General features: G+C 53.1%; 1 protein-coding gene across 2 annotated transcripts in view; it reads left to right on the forward strand.

Moving 5' to 3' along the window:
* Positions 1-13803: 13803 nt before the first annotated feature.
* LOXL4 (lysyl oxidase like 4) overlaps positions 13804-16616 on the forward strand; it is a 20349-nt gene continuing 17536 nt past the window's right edge. The window contains exon 1 of one of the 2 annotated variants that reach the window (XM_067024898.1): positions 13804-13968. The gene's annotated coding sequence lies outside the window, so the exon portion shown is untranslated. The remainder of the gene's footprint in view (positions 13969-16616) is intronic. The other variant, XM_067024899.1, reaches the window with a different exon arrangement.

Here is a 16616-nt window from a genome sequence, read left to right on the forward strand (position 1 = left end):
AAAAAAAGTCCCTGAAACGGGGGTCATTCTCATCTCACCCCCTCCCGGCCATGCATTGCAGGCCACCACTGTCCCCCAGCTCTACAAAAACAACAGGACGTCAGGGCCCTCCTCACACCGTGCTGTAGCTACCCTCCCTTCCCTGGAGGTAACCCCATCAGTCATTGGCTGTGCATCTTTCTGGACCACTTTTAAAAAATGTATCTGCACACTCACATATGACAAGAGGTTCTTACCGTGTACGCCAATGGCATCGTTCCACAGACATTGGTATGGAACTTGCTTTATTTCACTCTACAAAGTGCAGGGAAACCACTCTGCATCAGTGCCTGGAGATCGGCCTCATTCTTTTTGTCTTGCATCATATTCCACACCAGGGCTGTGCCATGGGTTATTTCATCTTCCCTCCTTCCTTTCCTGGTAAACTACCAGGAAAGGTAGTTCTCTGCACAGGTCCTTGGGTTCATTCACAATGTCTCACTTCCCAGGCCTGGGCCCTGGGCCGGGGGCAGAAGAAGGGAGCAACGACCCGAGCTGTTGATGCTCCACACGTCAGTGAAAACCCTTCAAATAACCACCAGGCCATTAGCTCAGATGTTAGCTTCTCTCGCTAACTTGCCCCCGCCTTAACTGAAGGGCCTCATCACTTCACACCTGGGTAACCTCCCAGCTATTTCTCCACTCAGGGGTCTCCAGCCTGTGCTGCCAAACTGCTCTCCCTGACCCACCACTTGATCGTTGCATCCCCACTAAGCCTGCAGCAGGGGCCCGAATCCACACCCGGGCTGTCGTGCTCCCTCAACCCAGCACTGGACCCTCCTTTCTAGCCTTGCCTCCCTGATCTGATGCTCCAGACAGGCCGGGAGTCTCTGTGTTCTCAGGCCTGTGTGGGAGGCTGTGGAGATGCCCGCCCGCCCAGCTTGTATACGTATGGGAACCCCTCTGGGATCGCTAGTAGTGCAAGACTCCCCTCCATCCTTCCCAGACACTCCCCAGACCCTCATGTCCCCGCCTCCACTGAAGTTCTTCCCTCCAAACAGGGCTGCTCCCTGCGGACAGGTCTCCTCTTCCCAGCTGGACACAGCCCCTCAAGGGCAGGATTGCCCCTGTGCTGCAGACATCAGGGCTCATTCAGCACAGCGCAGATGCTCTGGGCCCGGCGAGCGGGTTCTGAAGGACTCGGATTCTGCACTCAGCTCCTTCACCCCTTCTCACTTCTGCCGCAGGACCTAAACCTACTTGCTGACAAGTAAGTACATCTCCGGCCCCGCACCTCCCAAAGTAAAGACGACACTCCTTAGCTGGCTGCTGGGACTATCTATACGGAGGTCTCCGTGTGCCTGAAACAGGATATAGAACCTGCTGCACTCCCCAGCCTCCGTGGTCTCCGATGCAGCAAATGAGCATGGCCGCCCAACCCTCTTCTCACCCAGCACAGGCCTCTGAAGTATTTTTATTCTCAGCCTCCGCTGAGCCTGTCTCAGTGGGAGTAAGGAGGCTCTCAACCTACTAGATCAGCCTTACCAGGGCACTCAGCTCACCCAGAACAAATCCATCAACAAACGACGAGGTGCTCACTCCGCATGGCGGTAGTTCTCCACTGTAGCGTGCCTGAGGTTCATCCAGGGGATTTGTTAGGACACAGATCGCTGGGCCTCGCCAGAGTTTCTGATTCAGGAGGCCTAGGGTCGGGCCTGGTAATTGGCACTTCTACTAAGCGCTCAGGTGATGTTGAAGCTGTTGATCTGAGGACCACACTTTGAGAACCACTGCCTTTCAAGGTTTGGAACTGGTTCCTGCTGCCCTAATTTTGGGTCAGAGGAGCCTGAGGCAGATCCCTAGTTACTTCACATCTGCTTCCAAATCCTGTCTTTTTGCAGATGGTTTCAAGCAGCTGATAGAGAAGTTACCCAGCAGGGCTGGTGGCCAGGCTACCTGGCTGCTGAGCTAAGGGAGGAAGGGCCGTTTTGTGGGGTCGTGATAGAAGGGCTTCAAGGGACTCCTGGCATCAGAATCACCATGGCTCGAATCCCCCCTCCTCTTCCCTGGCTCAGGCCCTCTATCCCCTTTATTTCGGTGCTTCGTGTCCTTTGCAAGGTCACAAGACTGTGAGAATCTGATGAAAGCAATAAGTTCCTCTCCCTAGAAAAGCTTATATACAGATAATTTTGCATCGGGGGGAACATCAGAGATTCCCGCAAGGCCCACCAAAGATCTCAGGTTGAGGACCATGCTAACTCAGGGATTCTTAACCTTCGACACTCAATAAAACGTCACCTGGGAAGTTAGAAAATACAGATGCCCTGAAACGCCCCCCTACCCCCACCACTGCAGAGATTCGGATACAGTGAGTCTGGGCTAGACTGAGGCATGGGTCTTTTTTAACATGCAGCCAGGTTGAAACGCTGCAACTTGCCTCCTTGCTTTGACCTAGCCCTTCCACCCCTTTCTATACTGCCTGTACCTGTGGCGTCTCCAGGCCTCTGCTCAGTGGGGCTCCTGGACAGGCCTGAGCCCCTGTTGCTGCCATGATGATTATGGGTGCATGGGGTGACTTGGTGTCTGTCCAGGGTCGCCTCTTCTCAATTGTCATCCTCACAAGGGTTCACAGCCAATCTCTAGGCTGTGTCCTGTCTCTTCTCTGCGAGGACATCTGGAACAGCCAACCCCATCCTTCCCACCTGGGCACATCTGTATGCACCATTAACTGGGCCGCTCCTTCCCACTTAGATTCAGATTAGCAAGAGGAGCTGCTATTTTGTCCTGTCGTCAGAAACAATTAAGATGAAAAAGTATCTCAAGCAACCACATGGAAATGGTGGTTTCAGCACAGGGTGTTCACACACCTGTGAGACCCCCAGTGTCTGTGGTAGCACCCCAGGAGGACGCTCTAAGATTTCCAGAAGGCAGGACTCTATAATCAATACCTGGAGACAGCATAGGTGGTTGTCACTGATTAAGTGAAATGCTGAAATTGACCGATCACAGTCTAATTATCGCTCATCGCTGACTCGAGGCATCCTCTGAAGTTATAAAAAACAGTCTGTGGCTTCTCCTTACTCCTTCTGAGGAACTGAGCCGGAAGGAGTAGAGATTGGAGGAGAGGAATCAGCGGGGGAAGAGGAACAGGGAGCTGGCTCTTGCCCCTTGCCTGGCAGCTGGGGTTTCTGCCTGCCTAGCGCCCTTTCCCCTTCGTGGTATCAGCACACCAGTTTCCCTTTGAGGAACTACCCGCCCCCTCCATTCCATGATGCCTTGGTAACACTGTCAAAGTGCTCCCTTCCCACCCCACCCCCTTGTCCCTGAGCAAGCTCTGGCACAGAACAGCATCAGCCCCAGACCTTCTCGGGTTGAGTTTAAACTTGAGTGAGATGACCTGAGGCCATTCCACGGGCAGCAACCGGAGTCAACTGTCCTTTAGTTCCTGCTAATAACCAGGTTCCCTGAAGCTGTTAGCCTGCCTTTTACCAGCCTGCATTATTTAGCTTTTCTGTTTCTTTCCAATAAGTCCCTTTCTTGTTTAAGTTAGCAGAAGTTGGTGTCTATCGCCTGAAAGGTCAGAAGGATGACAGATAAGAGGCTGTATCCCATGTCTCTGTCAGAGCAGGGCCTGGGCAACTAAGCCACTTCAGGGTTACCGAAAGTGGGGTCACCATGCAGGTCAGGGCCATACTGCCTCTGAGTCCTTGTGGGATTTTTTTTTTTTTATTCAAACAGAAAGTCACAAAAATTATAATCATCCTTATCAGTTGACTCAGTCCCATGTAATTAATTTTTTTTATCTGGATCTTTTGTTAGCACTTTTATGAATTCATCAGTTTTCCATTAGAGTTCGGAAAATGCTTATTCATTCAGTTCAGCAGTATAGTCAGTTACCAGAAACCTGTACTTGTCAGAGTCTTTTCCATGAATTCCTTGAAGATGAAACCCTTTAATAGGAACATTTTTGCAGGTCAGGGTCATATTGAGTGGGTACAAAGACCACAGATATGGCCAGCTGAGTCACATCAGGGGTGAGGTCCATGAGGCCAGCAGACTACAGAGTGGCCACATCCCAGCAACCAGAGGTGACACAGCAATGAATGGGGCAGCTGCTACATCTTTGGGGTACTTGGTCCTCTCAGAGCAAAAGTTTCAGTCCGTGGCTGGTGTGCTAGCTTCCTGTGGCTGCCGCAACAAATTACTACAAACTAGGTGGTTATAACAACAGAAATTTATTCTCTCACAGTCAGAGGCCAGAGGTCTGAAATCAAGGTGTCGGCAGGGCTACACTCCCTCTCAAGGATTCTCAGGAATCCTTCCTCGGCTCTTCCAGCTTCTGGCAGCTCTGGTTCCTTGACGTGTGGCAGCCTAACTCCAATCCTTTGACTTCATTTTCACATGGCCTTCTTCCCTGTCTGTGTGTCTCAAATCTCCCTTTCCTGTCTCTTATAAAGGCACCAGTCATTGGATTCAGGGCCTACCCTAAATCCAGGATGATCTCATCTCTAGGTTTTTAACTTAATTGCATCTGCAAAGGTTCTTTTTCCAAATAAGATCACTTTCATAGATTCAGGGAGTTAGGACTTGGACATATCTTATTCGGGGCCAATTTCACAGGATACAAGGTCAATATGTAAAAATTGATTGTATTTTTATATGCCAGCAAGGATCAAGTGGAAATTTTAAAAAATTTAAGTGCCATTTACAGTAGTACCAAAATGTGGAATACTTAGGCGTAAATCTAACAAATGTATGTTATATGTGGGATCCTTATGCCAAAAACTATAAATTACTGATTAAATAAATAAAAGGAGAAAAATAAATGGAGACCTATACCATGTTCATGGATTAGAAGGCCCAATTTTCTTAAAATACCACTTCTCCTTACCGACTGATAAACTCAGCACAATCCCAGTCAAAATTCTGGCAGGCTTTTTTTGGTAGAAATTGACAAGCTGATGCTAAAATGTATACTGAGAGGCTAAGGAATTAGAATAACTAAAACAATTTTGAAAAAGAACAAAGTTGGAAGAGTCACTATCTGTTGTAAGACTTACTCTAAAGTAATGACAACACAGTGTGATATTGGTGAAAAAAATAGGCCAGAGGCCAGGGAAACAGGATAGAGTACAGGGAACAGAGCACAGCCCCGTCCGGGGGAGGCGTTTCCTCACTCTAAGGGCAGGCAGCAGCATTCTGTGCCTTGAGAGGCGGCAGCTTTAGAAGCATCGACAAGTAGCCCCTCTGGCTTGGAGCTAGCATTTTTGGCCCATGAGCACTAGCTATAAATACGTGAAAAGTTTCTCTAGAAGCTTCTTAGGTAATGGACATCAGTGGTGGTGGCGGGCAGGGTTGGGGGGTGTAAAGCTGGGTGGAAGATTATGGAAGATGCTACAACCTAACTGTAGCTTACAGCTTGCTTTATGAGCGCATGTTGACCACACCTTGAAAACTCCTAGATGTAAACTGAGTGAGATTGGTTGGTGGTGGGGGGGGTGCTGAATGCGTTACTGGAATAATAGAGAGAAGAACCTGGAAAATATGGCCTTTACTGTTACTGTGACCCCAGTAGTACCCTGGAGCCTGGGAAATTGGGTTAAGTTTACTTTTCTAGATTTCCCAAAGTGGCTACATAAATAATAGGTGCTCAGCAAATGTCACTGAACAAATAAGTAAATAAACCACCTGATCCACACAAACAGACTGCACTGGCTGATGTAATTCACATAACTCACATAAGGATATAAATATAATTCATGACTTATATTGAGGGCAGGAACTGGGTCTTTATGCCTTTGTGTCTGCCCCTTGCCTGTACCTAGCAATGTGTTCTCTGTGCAAATATGACAGATCCATGCCTAATATTTCGTACAGGATAACGCTCCCATCTGAATGAAACATTCACCGATTAGCTCCGGTTTACAGATCCTTGCCCAAAGCATAAGGCGTTAACACCAAGTTCCCGTCACACCACCTCACCACAGTGACAATAATTCAAAGAGGGCTGGTGGGCAGAATCATATGCTCATTAATTGGTAATGAGGAGAGGAAATTATTTCCCCTAAGAAGTTAAGTTTCTGCTGATATCTTGGTGGAATTCCTTCTCTCCCACCTTGTTTACTAGCACTCAATGCTAAAAGGAGACATCATTTATCTACATTTTTTCTGGATAGTTCAGTCAACACTTTAGGGGTCAAGCTGTCCTAAGAGTGGTTTTCAGCTAATGACTAGGAAATGAAGCTTTTGTTGTATTTTCTGGGTAGTTTCCTCTGTGAACAAATCAACAACCTTGTAACTGTTTAACTTCTCTTTGGCCACTGGTGTATCCAGAATGGTCCAGGACTAAGAATTGTTCCTGCAACTCAGGATTCACTGTGCATTATGAAAGCCAAGACCTACTAGGGGAAGGAGAGGCATTTGGACAGGGCTCCAGGTCTCTCTGCCTGCCCAGAGCTGATGGGCGTCAATGACACCTGTTGGCCAACCCCAGACATTCAGTCTATGTTCACCACGGCGTACATCTTTGTGGGGTTAGAGAGATGTTGAACTTCCTGTCATGGAGGAAGATTCTGCCAGAATCTAGAGGCTGGCCTGACCTCCCACTCCTGGCCCAGCACACACAGGGCCTCCTGAGGACAATAACAAGGAATCCACCACCACCACGCCAACGATGGGCTCCTCAGGAACACGGAGGTTCTGGCAGAACTCTACATAGAGCAGACGATATGGCCCTCCCACCCCACCATGAAGGGATTGAAATCCCTTTGGGAGTAACTGCGATATAGAAGACTGTGATCCTCAAAAATCAGCTCATCGTACAAGGAGGGGGTCCTTCATAATGCAGAAGGGCCGCTGAGAGGGCTGACCCACCAGACAGGTCTGAGACTCCTAGGAAAATGGCATCCACAGGGCTCCAGACCCCGTCAGGCAAACATTTTCTGAGGGTGTGGTCTAGAGGTGGTTCTCAAATGTTAGCAGGCATTAGAATTATCTGAAGGACTTGTTAAAACACAGATGTTGGGCCGCATCCAGGGAGCTCCTCACGGAGTGGGTCTGGGGTGGGGCCTGATAAGTGGCATTTCTAACAGGCACCCAGGTTACGCGAGGTTGCTGGTCTGGGACCACCCTTGGGGCACTGCTGGACTGGAGCTGAGGTTGCCAGCCTGCTTCCTGCCCTGTCTGGCGTTGTCTGAACAGGCCCATCAGATTAGCCCTGCCTTCTGTTGCGGCTTGTCTCTCACCCCTAGGCCCCCAGACTCGCTGGTTTGGCCTTTGACTGCCCTGATGCCAGTGGCTCCCTGTGTCACCTCTGGCTCTCTGCCCGGTCTTGGCTCAGCTCCCCGCTTCATCCAGGGATTTCCCCTGACCTCTATCGCGGCAGGTCCCACCCTCTGCCCTGGGGCAGGCCTGGTCAGGGAAATTCCCCACCGGACAGCTCCTTGCTGCCCCCTCCTGGCTCCTGGAAGCTGGACGTCGGCTGGTTGTGTGGAAAATTAACCCTTTGTCGTAGTCTGTCAGTCCCAGCCTTGATCTTACATTCTAGCTGGGGAGATAAAACCAGTTCTGCACAAAGAACCTTAAAAACGAGTGCAAAGCTCTAGATCAATACAGTCAAATGCAAGAGAATACAAAACCGTGTTTAGGTTGCGTGTACCTCTCTCTGATCAATAGCTCTGTTCCAGAACTCATTCATATTTCTCACTGACGGCCTCAATTACTTCCAGAGATAATTCACAAATGGTTGATCTGGGGCTATGAGTGGCTCCTAATACTTTCATGTTCAGTTTGGCTCAGCCCCCAAGTAGTCAACGATCTTCCCAAAGGGGCCAAGAAGAGGCTAGGCCCTGGGTAAGGGAGTGTTGTGCAAACTGCGAGGTTCCCGGTCTAGCCCACTAAGGCCAGCTGACCTCATCTGCCACAGGAAACCTGGAGAAGCAATGAGGTCACTGTATTAGTCATTTTAAGAGATCCAGGAAAACAGCATGGAATAAGAAATGGTTTTTAATTTAACTTGTCTGGTGTCATTTGAGGAAAAAGGGGTTCAATTACTGGCGGGTGAGAAGGTCAGCATAGCAGACTTGCGTGAGATTCTGAAGGGGCCTCGGGGGCTTCGGGACTGCGGCACTGAGTCTTCATTGCATCTCATTTCCCCCAGAACTTATGACTTTCATTTACCTGAGTAGAACCACGTGCAGGCACTGTGGCCATGTTTAGCTGCTGAGACAGGGAAACCTGGGGTTTGCAGGTGGAACTGGGCGGAAGAAGGAGAACGGGAGGGGGGCATATTTTAAGGGGCCTGGAGAAGACCATTCCCGGGCCCTTGGCAATGAGAGCGTAGAGTCCTAACCACTGGACTGCCAGGGAATTCCATGGGGGAGAGTTTAGAGAGGGGTGTGTGGCTGAAAGGGAAAGGGCAGGGAGAGAAAAGGAAAGGGAGGAGCAGGGCGTGGGGAGGGGTCTAGAGGGAGAGGGAGGGAAAGACAATGGGCGGGGAGGAGCAGGAGGACGACGAGGAGGACCTTCCTCAGCCTAGGACTTGAACCTGAGACACAAGGTAACGAGCTGAGAGCACGGATCTTCCTGGGGAGGGTGGTGGCAGAAACAAGGCTACGGGCCAAAGATGAGGGAAAACTATTGGTATCAAATCAAATGAACAGCCAAACACCTGTGGGAACTCAGGGCCTTTGTGCTGGAGAAGAGGTGGAGGTGGAAACAGGGAAGACTCAGTCGGGCTCTCTGCCTTTTAGCAGCTTACTGGTTACTAATATCCTCTTTGTCCTTGCCCCAGCTCCCCGCCTTTCCCAGGCCCTACCCGCTCCCACCAAAAGATATGAATCCGTGAAGAGTTGTACCAGCTCAAGATAGTACCCAAAAGATTAAGGTTCCTACGGCCCAGGTCTAACCAAACCCACCCCCAGGCCTCCTGGGAAAGCTTCCATGGCCCCATACCTGCTGAGGTAGGGCGGGGCCCACACCTGGCTCTGGGGCTGGATGGGCCGAGGCTTTCTTTTTATTTGTTTGTTTGTTTGTTTATTTTTGGCTGCGTTGGGTCTTTGTTTCTGTGCGGCTTTCTCTAGTTGCGGCGAGCGGGGGCCACTCTTTATCGCAGTGCGTGGGCCTCTCACTATCGTGGCCTCTCCCATTGCGGAGCACAGGCTCCTGACACGCAGGCTCAGTAGTTGTGGCTCACGGGCCCAGTCGCTCCGCAGCATGTGGGATCTTCCCGGACCAGGTCTCGAACCCGTGTCCCCTGAATCTGCAGGCGGACTCTCAACCACTGCGCCACCAGGGAAGCCTGGCCAGAGGCTTTCTAAGCAGAACTTGAGTGACTTGATACCCCACCCGCAGCCCCAGAGCCCACCTCGAAGCCACATCCCCACCTCCTCATGGCCCCTTTACACCCGCCCCCCACCCCCAAGACTGTCCTTAGACTGGGCAAGGACTCTCTGCATCAGGGGGCATCACTGTGGCCCTTGTCCAATCATGGCCCCCCAGAGGACGTGGCGTTCACAGGGCCAAGAGAATGTACTCACTGGAGCCCACACCCAATTTCTAAACCCAGGCTTGGGGAATTCTTGCCCAAGAGGCCCGAGCCAGCTCCCAGCCCTTCTTCCTGAGGGTAGACTGCACCTCCAGGCTGTGCGCCCAGGCTCAGGGGGCCAAAGGGCCACTGTTGCAGAGGTCTGGACAGGGCCTGGTGTGCTCATGTCACAGCAGAAGGACGCCTGCCGTGTGGGATGGAGCAGAGGGTGGGAAAGGGAGGCAGGTGGGCCACGCCGGGGCTCAGGGCCAGGGGTTGATGCTCCCTGTAATAACATGTTTGACACAGAACTCCAAGAAGTAGAAAGTTCTGGATTCATGCCTGGCTTTTCCAGGGCTTTCCAAAGGTGTATTTGTCAAGGCAGGAGGACAGACTATGTTTTATTTGACAGTGAGTGAGTTTGATTTTTAATTCTTAGATACGTGGACATACAGTATGAGGCCCCCTTTGACTCATGCCCAAGCCCTGCAAATGTTATTGAGTAACAGATTTTTCACAAGTTTTCAGAGGAACAGGGAGGAAGATGACATCTCTTCCCTCACATGTCCTCCCCTTACCCAGTGGACCGTTTGCTCCTGTCTCCCCAGGGCCCATCTCCTTGGTAAGCCTCTCCAGCCTGGCTAGATCCACCTCCTCGCTCCCCCATCCCCAAGATTTCTTAAGGTCCCCTCAGCTCCCACTCCCCAAACCCCACTCTAAACACAAGCCTAATAAACAGCTCTCAGCAAAGGGAAAACCTGTCCTCTGTTGAAATGGTCCCTCCATCTCCATCTGTCCTGCTTCGTGTTATCACAGTCTGCTCTCCACCACTGCTGTGTCTTCATCTCTCCCACTAGGTGGTGAGCAGAGACTGTCTCTGGTTCAGCTCCGTGACTCGGCCAGCGCCTTATATTTTGAGACCATTTATGCAAGACTTCATGGACAAATTTGTGAAGGAGTCAGAATTGGAGTTAGGCTTGAAGAACAGGTAGAAGGTGGAAAATGAAGTCAGGAGGAGAAAGGAGTAGAGGGAACAGGAGGAGTAACAGTGGAGTCACTATATCCTGTGGGCAACAGTGAGCCACCGAAGATTCTTGAGCTAGGGCATGACAACACGTTAGGAAGATCCATCTGCGCAGGATTTACTGAAGTCAGGGCCAGCCAAGATGCAGGGAAGAGAGGAGAGCAGTTTGGCCCTGGGATGTCAGAGGGCAGGAGTGCAAAGGCAGGACAAATGGATGCTGGAGGCCATTCACTGGCCTCAGCAAAATGGCTTGCCTGACGCCACATGGCTCAGTCAGTCAGAACTAGAATTCACGTCCCCAATTCCCAAGATGTACAATTTCCTCCATACTGAGTCTCAGAGGAGGTGGGGCTGAGTCCCAAAGGCTGCTGAGGAGGAAGTTTTGCCCAGCGGGCACGACACTGGGTACTCTAGCCAGGTTCTCCCCGGGGGCTGCTGGCAATGTCCGAGATCACAGCTTTGTGCAGGAGATTCGGGCCTTCCCACTCGGGAGGAAAGGCCAGGCTCTGATTTGGGCAGGGGTGAGGAACACACCATGGGGAAGGGATTCGTGTTAGCTACTGTTTAATCTCTCAGCTCCTCACTCAGAGGGGTGGGCAGATAGCAATGCTTACACCTGGGGCTCTGGGGGACTGGGTGAGGGGTGAGGGGACATGGGAAACTCCTGACATCTGTAAAGTGCTCCATGACTTCCAAAGCTTTATTCATGACCACCCCACTTTCCCACCTCTCCAGCTAGTGAATCATAGCCATCCTTCAAGGCTCTTCTTCCATGAAGCCTTCAATCCTCGACTTCCCTCCTCTGTAACCTCACAGCCCCGTGCTTAGGCTCCAATCTACCACTTGCTACCCTCTGCCGATAGGAGCCGTGTGACTTTGGCCAACTCGCTTAACCTCTCTGTGCCCCAAGTTCATCATTCATAAAAGGAGGGTAATGAAAGTATTGTCCACAGGGATTTTAAGATTAAATAAGATGATATATAGAACAACGGCTCCACACCTGCAAGCTGTTATGATGATGACGATGAGGCCTCATCTGTTTGGTTGACTGTGGGTCTGTCTCCCCCACCACTCTGCAAATTCCTTGAGGACAGGGATCTCACATCCAGCTTGTCTGCTTCTCCACCAGGTCTGGCTCAAAGCACAGAGCAGCCCATTTATTCAATCCATAAGCACTTATTGAACGCTTGCTATGGGTGCTAAGCCCTGTGATAGAAACTGCATTTAGAGATAAATAAGAAGCTCAAGGGGGGGCCCCAGAGTCGAGGTGGACACAGACCTGTATATCGAGAGTGCGGCAGAGGGTCTGAGGCTGTGAGCACAGCCAGGCACGAAGGAGGAAGCAGACAGTCTCCATCAAGTCAAAGCTTATTGAGATGAACTGAATTGTCCCATTTGACCCCCAGAGCAACAGTATTTAAGGATGAGAAGATGGCCACTCAGCTGAGAAAATCCCACCGCTAGTACATCATGGAGCTGGGCCTGGGACCCGAGCGCCTCACTTCTGAAGCAGGGGGCTCACAGTGACCCCCTGGGAAGTCCCTCCTTCCACTGCTCCCCAGCCTCAGCCTCTGCCCAGACACTTGTAGGTTAAAGGACTTCTGGGCAGCATCCGTTCATTCCCTGGGCTCTAGCCCAGGCAAGGCCCTGGCCTCCAGGGTATTTTTAGTTCTGGGCGGCCAGGCCTGGGAGGGTGATTGGCAGCAGATGAAGCCCGTGTTTTTCGAGCTTCCCGTGTTGCTCCTGGCTCAGCATGAGAGGTGGCTGGGCATGCGGAGGGGGCCCGAGGCACACCTGGCACCCCAGCCCACAGCGGGCTCACTGTCCCTGGGGGGAGGGGCTGGGCCACTACTGCTGCCACTGACCAAGGCTGGAAGCATTCTTTGCTGTTGATTCATCACAGAGTGCTCTTTGGGCCCAGTCGGGGTGGGGCAGGGCACTGGGGGTACATCTGGGACACAGGCAGCCAGGGGTGAACACTAGTCCTCCAGTGGCCAGGTCAGTGTGACCTGGCTGTCACCCAGGAATCAAAAAGGTCTACCTTGCAACCCTAGCCCTTATCGCATTCTGCCTTATAGTGATGTTTGCTTACGTGCCTCTGCCTCCCGGACCAGACCGGGAAGCCCCTCCCATCCACCCCCTGCAATGTCTAGCACTCTAGCTCCCTGTCCAGCAAGTAGGAGAAAATCAAAGATGTGCTGAATGGAGGAGCCTTTGGAAGACGGTCAGGCAAGGTCAGGGGAAGAAGCGGAATCAGACTGCACTGATCTGGGCCTAGGGAGGAAGCTGGGAGGCTGGAACTCTGACCATTTTACAGACCGGGGCACTGAGGAACTGGAAGGAACCAGGACTGGGGGAAAGAATCTGGAGGAACCAGGCTGGGACTCAGGTGCCTGGGTGCCCCCCAAAACTGATGGGACTCCCCTCTGTCAGCCCCTCCTACTTTTGTCTTATTCCACCATCTCCCCACACCCCACCCTCCGCATAAACTCTCCGCCTACACTCTCCGCCTATTAGCCTGTCAAGGGCCAGGGCTGCCTCATTCAGCTCTGTAAGGGGTTGTAGTGGAGGATTTCAGCTTACTCCATTACGGTTTATTACGTTGGGGGGCAAGTCGTGTCTCTTGGGGCTCAGTATTCCCAACTGTACAAGGGGCCTCATGCCCCCGTAGTACTCAATAAACTTCGAGGGACCAGGGCAGCCAGTTACCCCAAAGACAGCACACCTACACCCCACCATCCCGACCTCATCTGAACAGAGCCCCCTCGCCCCCTGCCCGCCCCCGCCGAAATGAGCCTGCGTTGTCCGAAGTAACCAAGCCGGTGGGACAGTGAGGCGCTGCCACGTGAAAGGCGCTGCGCATCTTAGGGAGCCACTGAATGTAATCCCCAGGAGAACTCTGGGGGTGGCCATACCACCTGGCTTTGCAGAAGAGGAAGCTGCGCCTCGGACAGGCACTCACGAGGCCACAGCGGGACTCGGGCAAACGCAGCCCCCTGGCGCCGATCCTCCCACAGTCCCTCCTGCTGCAGCGCACCAGTTCCCTCCACGGCAAACAGCTGCCCCGACCCCCGCAGCCTAGGGACCCCGGGACTTCCCGGGCCGGCGGGCTGCGAGTGGGCGCCGGGCCGCCCCGGGCCGCCTCCGGGGGAGGTGGGCGCCGGGCCCCCGGAGGGACGGACAGGGAGGGGCGCCCGCCCGCCGAGTCCAGGTCCGCCCGGGGGCGGGGCCTGCGGACCTCCTCGGCGGCTGGCGGGTGGGGGCGGGTGGGGTGGGGCGGGGCGTGGCGGCGCGGCGCGGCGCGGCGTGGCGTGCGGGCGCGGCGTGCGGGCGCCCGTGGGCCGCAGCTGGATAAAAGGGCCCCAGGGTGCCCCAGGAGGCCCGTTAGCGCTGCCCGGCCGCGGAGCCCCGGCCCCAGACCCGCAACGTCGCACTCCAGCTGGTGAGCCCCTGCCTGGCCCCTGGCCAAGTCTGTCTCTCGCTGTCCTGTCTGTCCGACTTCTGTCTCTCTGGGGGTCAGCAAGTCTCTGAGGGTTCCTGAAGGCTGGGAATGGCAGGGATGGGGGTCCCGTGAACAGTTAGCCTAGACCCCTAGTGGCTCACCAACCTGCTGCCAATGGAAGTGACCGAGTGGGGGAGCTTGGCCCCATGGCCGCCCAGGGTGGTGCGTCGTGGCCTCGGGGTGCCTGCGTGTCTTGTTTGTGGACACTCTGCGTGTAGTGTAGCCATTTCTCTGGCCTCTCCCGGGGGAGGGTAGGGGGAGGCAGGGGAACGGACAGGTGGGTTCAGACGTCATTCCTGTGACAGGGGACAAAGAGGCAGGGTGGAGCCGGGCTCTCTGAAAAAGACAGACCAAAACTGAGTATGCTGGGGTGGGGGGGAGACTGGGGACAGAGATGGAGGGTGCGCAGGGGGCTTTAAACTCTACATGTCCTATGCCTGGACAGGTGGACCTTTGCTGGCGCTGTGTCAGGTCACCACAATCAGTGGTCCCAGGCAGGCAACCAGAGCTGAGAGGGGAAACCCCACCCCCTCATCAAAAAGCTAGAGAGAAGCGCCTTCCAGTGATTCCGGAGCCTGGTTCCCACCAGGACAGCACCCCAGCGCTCTCTCCTGAATACCCTTGGGCACTTCCAGCCTCTCTAGCAAGGCCAGGTCAAGCCAGGTGCCAGAGTCCCCTGGCAGCACCTGGATCAGGTGCCTCTCTCCTCCAAGCTGGCAGGATCCTGGATCAGTCACTTAGTTGCACTCCGCGCTGGCATCCAGCCCAATGCCCTCACACCACGGCTGGGTCATAAATCAACCAGCAACAGGGTGGAATTTCATTCATCTCCCTGCCTCCCTTGCTTCTTCCCCTTCTCCCGTGTCCATCTCTCTCCTGACTGGGGGCCTGGTGCTGGAGCCAGGCTGCCTGGGTTTGAATCCTGGCTGGGCAAGTTAACTTAGCTTCTCTGGACCTTGTCTCCTCATCTATAAAGTGGAGATAAGTATTCAATAAATATTTTTAATTGTATAATAAACTTACTATTATTAACCTGCCCTCCTCCTCTGCCTCACTCTATCCCTTTCTCCTTCACTTTGGAAAAGATCCACTTTTGAGGCTGTTTCCTTCTCTGAGGGAGGCTTCTCAGCCTGGTCCTCTTTTCTGTGCTCAGCTCTGGGGGAACAGTTATGGGAGACACTCCCCTGGGTTGTGGAGACAGGAAGCAAAGACACCAAGTGCTAGGAGGGTGGGGGTCTGGGTGGGGGACTTAATGCAGGGGGTGGCGTTTGAACTGGGTGTGGAAAGATGTGTAGGAATTTAACAATCTGAGATTGAGGGAAGGGGTACCCCAAGTAGAAGGAACAGTGAGAGCAAATGCTTGGAGGCTGGGAACTGAAGGATGTGTTTGGGGAACGTGAGAATACAAGTGTGATGGGAACGAAAGCTGCAGAGGGACCTGCAGTGGGCAGGAAGGCTGGGGAGTGGGCTCTCCCTGTATATGACTCGGTTCCTCTACCGCCCATCCACCTCCTGGGCGGCTTTCATAGAAGGGAGCTGATCTAGCACCAGGATCCTTCAGCAGAAGGCCACCCCTGTCCCCATGGAGGCCCCTTGGAGGGGCGGGAGTCTGTAGGCCCAGGAGTGTCCACAGCCTCTAATAAGACCTCCACAGTACTCTGGGGATGTCAGCCACAGCTACACAACTGACCTGCCCAGCCCACCCCCTGGCCCATATCATAGCTGGGGGACCTCCAGTGCCACCCCCTCATTTTAGAGGTGTTGCACCTGAATCTGAGAAGAAAGCATCTGAATCATGTCACCTAATTTGGTGGCAGAATGAGGAGCATCCTGACTCCTGGTGACAGGGAGCGGGGTCATCCCTCAGGCCAGACCCAGTGTGACCCCTGGGTCCTAACAGCTGGTGGGCCCTGAGCCCAATCTTTCTATCCTCTCTTGTCATCTGGGGGAGGTCTCGATCCACAGTGACTTCGGCTTGGCTCAGTCCCTAGCTGTCCACCTCCTCCTTAGGGATGCAGGGAGGAAGGAATGGGAACATCCCAAGCAGCAGAGAGCACTCTGTGTGTGGTGACAGCCAGCAGGGAGCCTCCACCGGCTCCTGAGTGGGGAGGGACATGAAGAAAACAGTGCTTAAGTCTGAGAAGGAAGTGTCGCAAAGAAGGCTCTCAGTACTGGGGACTTGATGTTGAGCTGGGAACGCGGCCTCCATTCCTTCTTTATCCAAAGAGAGGCTGGGACCAACCTAGACCAATGGTTCTGTAGTAGCTGTTTCAGTTGCTGTTAATAATAGCTGTCAGATGAGAGCTTGCTCTTCTAAGGGCTTAACGCGTATTCATTCGTTTGATCTTCACAAGAATCTTACCCCCATTTTATAGAGGGGATAAACTCTATGAGAAAACGAAATCACTTGAGATTGAGAAACTAAATCACTTGCCCAAGACCACCCAGAAACCAGTTGGTGGAGGCGGGATGTGAACTCAGGCAGCCTGACTCCCAGTCTGCACGCTTAAGCGCAGTGCTATGCCACCTTGCATCCACGCATCTGCAGATATTTACGGGGTGCCACCTACATACCTGGCACTACTCTG

The sequence above is a fragment of the Kogia breviceps genome, chromosome 2 (genome assembly GCF_026419965.1).
Source record: "Kogia breviceps isolate mKogBre1 chromosome 2, mKogBre1 haplotype 1, whole genome shotgun sequence".
NCBI classification, from domain to species: Eukaryota; Metazoa; Chordata; class Mammalia; order Artiodactyla; family Physeteridae; genus Kogia; species Kogia breviceps.